Source organism: Pongo pygmaeus, chromosome 14 (genome assembly GCF_028885625.2).
Source record: "Pongo pygmaeus isolate AG05252 chromosome 14, NHGRI_mPonPyg2-v2.0_pri, whole genome shotgun sequence".
Taxonomy (NCBI): domain Eukaryota; kingdom Metazoa; phylum Chordata; class Mammalia; order Primates; family Hominidae; genus Pongo; species Pongo pygmaeus.
Genome location: NC_072387.2, coordinates 16,105,164 through 16,111,271, shown reverse-complemented (window position 1 = coordinate 16,111,271; position 6,108 = coordinate 16,105,164). Strand labels below are relative to the sequence as shown.

The 6,108-nt window shown below is 57.1% G+C and overlaps 1 pseudogene; it reads right to left on the bottom strand.

Moving 5' to 3' along the window:
• Positions 1–2,923: 2,923 nt before the first annotated feature.
• Positions 2,924–5,893, bottom strand: LOC134738028 (disks large-associated protein 4-like; annotated as a pseudogene).
• Between the last annotated feature and the right edge of the window lie 215 nt (positions 5,894–6,108).

Genomic DNA, 6,108 nt, shown 5'->3' with positions numbered 1-6,108 from the left:
ATATGCTGGGCAGTGAACACCCCAGGCCTTCATGCTGGACTTGGGTGCACCTGTGCATGTACGGAGCACCTGCTTGTGTGCAGAACACTTGTGTGTACCTGTGTGTGTGTGGAGAACCTGTGAGCACCTGCTTGTGTGCAGAGCACCTGTGTGCACCTGTGTGTGTGTGGAGCACCCGTGAGCACCTGCTTGTGTGCAGAGCACCTGTGTGCAACTGTGTGTGTGGAGCACCTGCTTGTGTGCAGAGCACCTGTGTGCACCTGTGTGTGTGTGTGGAGCACCTGTGAGCACCTGCTTGTGTGCAGAGCACCTGTGTGCACCTGTGTGTGTGTGTGTGGAGCACCTGTGAGCACCTGCGTGTGTTCAGAGCACTTGTGTGCAACTGTGTGTGTGTGGAGCACCTGTGAGCACCTGCTTGTGTGCAGAGCACCTGTGTGCAACTGTGTGTGTGCGTGTGTGGAGCACCTGTAAGCACCTATGTGTGTGCAGAGCACCTGTGTGCACCTGTGTGTGTGTGGAGCACCCGTGAGCACCTGCTTGTGTGCAGAGCACCTGTGTGCAACTGTGTGTGTGGAGCACCTGCTTGTGTGCAGAGCACCTGTGTGCACCTGTGTGTGTGTGTGGAGCACCTGTGAGCACCTGCTTGTGTGCAGAGCACCTGTGTGCACCTGTGTGTGTGTGTGTGGAGCACCTGTGAGCACCTGCGTGTGTTCAGAGCACTTGTGTGCAACTGTGTGTGTGTGTAGCACCTGTAAGCACCTGCGTGTGTGCGGAGCACCTGTGTGCAACTGTGTGTGTGTGGAGCACCTGTGAGCACCTGCTTGTGTGCAGAGCACCTGTGTGCAACTGTGTGTGTGCGTGTGTGGAGCACCTGTAAGCACCTATGTGTGTGCAGAGCACCTGTGTGCACCTGTGTGTGTGTGGAGCACCTGTGAGCACCTGCTTGTGTGCAGAGCACCTGTGTGCACCTATGTGTGTGTGTGGAGCACTTGTAAGCACGTGCATGTGTGCAGAGCACCTGTGAGCACCTGCATGTGTGCAGAGCACCTGTGAGCACCTGCATGTGTGTGGCACACCCGCATGTGTGTGGAGCGCCTGTGAGCATATGTGTGCCTGTGTGGAGTACCTGCATGTGTGTGGTGTGCAGAGAGCCAGAGCACAGGGCAGGGAACCACTCTGGTTTTGTTTCAAAGCCTGTGTATTTTACAGACCATAAAAATGCTGTTATTTATAATGTGGAGTAGACAGTTGTGATACATATTTTACTGTGTTTCAAGGTCATGACCTCTTGCTGTCTTAACACCTCTAGAAGGGGCCAAATTTAGCTCATTGCTTCTTTTTTCTGGTCCACAAGCTAAGCTTTTTTTGGGAGGGGTTGTTTTTCCCCATTTTTCAGTGGTTGAAAAAGAATGATACTTTGTGGCAGGTGAAAATTAGGTGAAATTCAGACCCCAGCGTCGTGATGAAAGTCTATGGGACGCAGCCTTGCTCTGGGGTTTGTGTGTGGTGGGTGGGTCTTTCACGCCATAGCAGTTGTGGCTGCCCAAGAGGCACCGTCCCCACTGCATGGCTGTGTGGCCACCACACCCCACCTGAGCCCTGCAGTGGTGATCCAAGGGCATCAGCACATGGGAGCTACCAGTCACACACTGAGGTTTCATTGTTTGCACGGCGTCCTGTGCTGTCCCATCACTTTGGCTTGGCACCTGCCCTCACACACTGGCAGGGAGCCCCCAGGACACCTGCGGCATCACCTCTGAGGATGTGGCTTTTCCCTAGTAAGGGCAACTATTGAACCTGTCCTCTGACCATCTCCCGGGGGTCCTTCCAAGTCACATGGGAAATGGGCCCAATACTTGATGGAGGATGCAGCCCAGAGTCACCCTGTGCCCTCGGCTGTCAGGTGGCGTGGCACGGCCTTTCCAACAACAAACATCCTTAGGTAACAAACAGGTTGAGAATCATATCAGGAAAGAAGAAGAGGCGCCGTGGTGGTACCGTGTTGTAAACAGAGTGTGCAAATAGGAATTCTTCAGCCTTGGATTAAAGAAGAAGCACACAAACCTCTCAGGAGGAAACGATGACAAACCTAGAAGGGGCAGAGGGCAGGGACGGGAGCAGCCCTAGGGGAACCAGCTGAGCCGGCCATGGGCCTAGGAGGATGCCAGCTCTGCATCCCCCGAGGGTGCGGGTCCAGGAAACAACCCCTTGATCCTGAGGGGCCGGACAGGGTGTGAGCAGCATGGAGCCCCTGGAAAGGCAGGGTCCTGCCTGGGGCCACAGACACCAGGGGTATAGGGCCTTGCACCTCGGAGACTGCTGTGGGCCCCCAAGCAAGAGTGTGGAAACCTACCAGAGGCCTGCAGGAGCCAGTACCAACCAGCATCTACCACCAGCCAGAAAGACACCGGAGCCCAGGGTTCAAGAAAGGCAGCCCTGAAAGAGAAGGTCAGCCATCAGAGCAGCAAAGATCCCAGGAGGAAAAACGTCACAGCTGACAAAGGGCCTTTCAGGGGACATGGGCCTGATACTAAGGTTGAAGGGGAAGATGTTTTACTTAAAACAAAATAAACAGTGGGATATCGGGAAAATGAAGGAACCCCATCACCGCTGTGGAAGCATGATTACTATCACACTGGATCCTCAGTTAGTGAGAAAATGGAGCCGAGAATCTCTCCCAAAATGTCACACCAGTTTACAGACAGAGGGGACGTACAACAAAAAATCAGAATTGTAAAGAGGAAAACTTCAGGGTAGACAGAGGCGATCCCTGGAGAAAAGCAGGCTTGGTGTTCATAACAGAATACCTGAAAGTCCCAGACGATCTATTTACAAATCATTTTTTATTTTTTATTTTTCCATTCACACTTGGTTTTTGTGTTTTTTAATGATTTAAAATCGTTTTCTTTCCTCCTGCATGGTCTCAGAGCCTGGTCTGGGCTTCCAGGACATAAATCTTGATGCTTTCCATGCTCTCGGTGGCTGAGTTCTGCCTCACAGAAGCTGCCCACTTGGCCACCGGGAGTCTCTTGTGGGACTCATGGTGCTGCTTGTCGCTGGCATCTGAGGCCTTGTCACGGCTCACTGCCGGCTTGGATTTGTGGCTTCTTCGGGACCGGAGGGGATGGTTTCTTCTCTTCCTTCCTCTTCTCAGGGTTCTCCACCAGCTGCCAGCTGTTGGCCTTGAGGTGGTAGAGTTCATCGAACTTCATGCTGATGTCCTTGATGGACAGCTGTAGCAGGTCCCAGAACCCTGCCAGGTCCCGGGCTATGGGGCGTGGGTTGGCATCAGGGTTCAAGTGTTGCTCACAGAGGCCAAGGAACTGCTGGAATTTCTGGGATATTGGTAGCTGGGCACTACCCACAGCACTGAGGACTTTTCCTAAGACTTCAGAGAGGTTGTACTCTTTGGTCTCCTTGTCCATCTGGCAGCACCAGCCTTCCAGCTGCTCCATTTCTGCCTGCAGTAGCTTTAGGAACCAGTAGCCATCTCGGTGGCAGGTCCGTGGCTGTGCCGGCTCTGCTGGGGAGCTGGAAGAAGTCTCGAGCTGGGGTCTGGTGGGTGCAGCGAGGACACCTCCAGGGCAGGGTCACTGTTGTCTCCATAGGAGAGGCTGTGCTTGATCTGGGCAATCTTGGGGGCCCGTGAAGGACCAGCATCGATGCTGATGGAGTTGGGGTGAAGGGTACAGTCCGGAAGGCTCCTCTCAGATGATTTATAGCTTGAGTAATTGGCATCCTGGGTATCTGAGTCCGTGTCCTGTTGGGAGGACATACTGTGAGAGGGAAGGCTGCTTTGCCAGTCGTCCTCTACCTGAACCCCGATGGACTGGAATTTGGTAGTGAGACTGGGATCCTCTTTTGGCACTGGCTGAATGCAGTCAACTTGTATTCCTATTGATGACAGTTTCCTTTTGGGGGTGGCCTCGGGGTGGGACTCAGAGCTGGTCAGCGTCCCTTATTCACTTTTCCGAGCTGCATGTTTTGGGGGTGGCTCTGGGGCCTCAGGGGCTGGGGCGACTCCACCCCGTGTCATGCTGGGCAGTCGGGTACCACTGTCCAGGCTGTCTGATGAGTTGCTCAGGCCCAACTGGCTAGTCACCTCGCTCTTGTGGTCCTGGCTGTCCAGGAAGGTATCCTGGGCAGACTCAGTACCACTCTGGACTGTGACTGAGATGAACGGCTTTGAAGTGGTGCATGGAGGGACCGGTGGCAGGGTCTTCTTATACGCCACTAGGCATGATGAACTCGGAAGGCTGTGACTATTGCTGAGGCTGCTGGTACTGGGTGGTGGGGAGAGGGACTGCAGGGAGACACTGTCCTCCTCCTGCGAGCAGCCTGCCTGGATGGCACGCAGGTAGCTGGGGCTGTGGGAGCGGAAGCAGCTGGGCAGTGGCAAATCAAGCATCTCCGCCGCTGTGGACTCCGCTTCGCTGCAGGCTGACTCGCAGGCCGCCTCATCCTGTTCACTCGGCTCTGCCTCCCGTACCTGCTGCTCATGGCCAAACAACTGGGGGATCAGGGAGGCCTGTCCAAAATCTGACTGATGCAGCTGGAGTCGTTGAGGCTGTCACTGATGGGCATGTAGTCCTCTTCCCAGCCCAGACACTTGGAGGGCAGCAGCATGTACACTGAATCCAGGCGGTCCAGACTCCTGTGGGGGTTGCTCTGCTCTCCCAGTGACGGCTGCGTGACTCTCAGATAGCTCTGGCGCCACGCTGCAGTCTTGGGTGAGGGCTCGGGGCTGCGGCCGGACTCGTCGCTGTCCTTGTCACCCATGGCCTTGATGTAGCTGCTGCTGCGCATGAGCCGGAATGGGCTGGGGCCGTCGGCTGCGGCATCCGTCTCGCATGGGGACAGCATTGTGGTGCTGCACTCGCCACCACCAGGCACCTGCGGGTAATGGTAGGCTAGACCCTGGTGGCAGGATTTGGGCTTGAGCACGCTCTTATCAAATGTGGCCGAGGTCTTCTGGCAGACCTCGTGGGCGTGGCTGAGGGTCAGAGTGAACCAGGAGCCCCGTTTGACGTAGTTGGTTTCAGTGCCCACCCCAAGGCTGGGGCAGGTGGCTGGGGGTGCAGGCGGGGGTGGTGGGACCGTCAGCTGGGTGGTGTTTTCTTGGTGGCTTTGAGCATGTGCCCACTGAGGGTGTTGTAGGCATGCATGAAGTAGAGTGGCTGGCTGCGTTCTGCCTGGCGGCCTAGTGTCATTAGCCCGGAGGCTGGGCCACTGCTGCGGAAGGTGCCGGCCTCGCCATCCAAGTTGTCATCGGCGCTCCACCAGCCTGAGATGTTGGAGCGGCTGCGCCCTTTGGGCTCCCCAACCTTGGCCCGCTCCTTGCTTTTGGCCCTCTGGCCCTTGCCAGTCCTCCATGTCACCCTTCTTGCTGCCATTGCCACCGACCTTGCCCACTGTGCAATCCAGTAAGGGTGGCTTGGTGAAGAAAAGCTGCTAGACTGAGTGGACCAGGTGGCGGATGCAGCCAGGGCTCTCGCCACGGGCCTTGGTCTCACCATGGGGGAATTGGAGGGTGCTGAAGCCACTACAGTGGATGGGCAGCTGCTTCTCAAACTGGACCAGGAGGTTGGTGGGCAGCCGGTTGATCTTGGTGGCCTGGGCATGGCTGGGGAAGGGGCTCTCCTCTGGCACCTCGAAGTGGGAGTTGTCGTGGATGTAGAGAAAGGTGCTGCTGAGCGGGGGCAGCTGGTTGTTGTGGGGAAAGAGGCCATCCCCCAGCAGGGTGTCCTGCCCAGGGAAGCGGGCCTTGCCAGCAAAGGCGTCCGTGGGCGACAGCAGGTAGGAGTTGTGGTCAGTCCCTGCAAACGGGCTCGTGGGGTGGGTCTAGGCTGTCCCTAGAGAGGTGGTGGGGGCGGCTGTCACCGAGACCTTTCATGACCCCAGGCCGAGGGCAGGAGCCGTCACCCTAGCAGGGCCCCCGGGTCACCTCCCCCGGGAGGCAGCCACCCTGCGCCGGGCGCCTCCGCCGCCTCAAGCCCGCTCAGCAGCTCCACTGTGCCGCCGCCTCTGGGGTCCACTCACAGGTCCCCGCACCTGGCCCTGGCCCACGGGCGCCCCATGTATCTCCTCCGGCCGGCGCGGCACACCTGA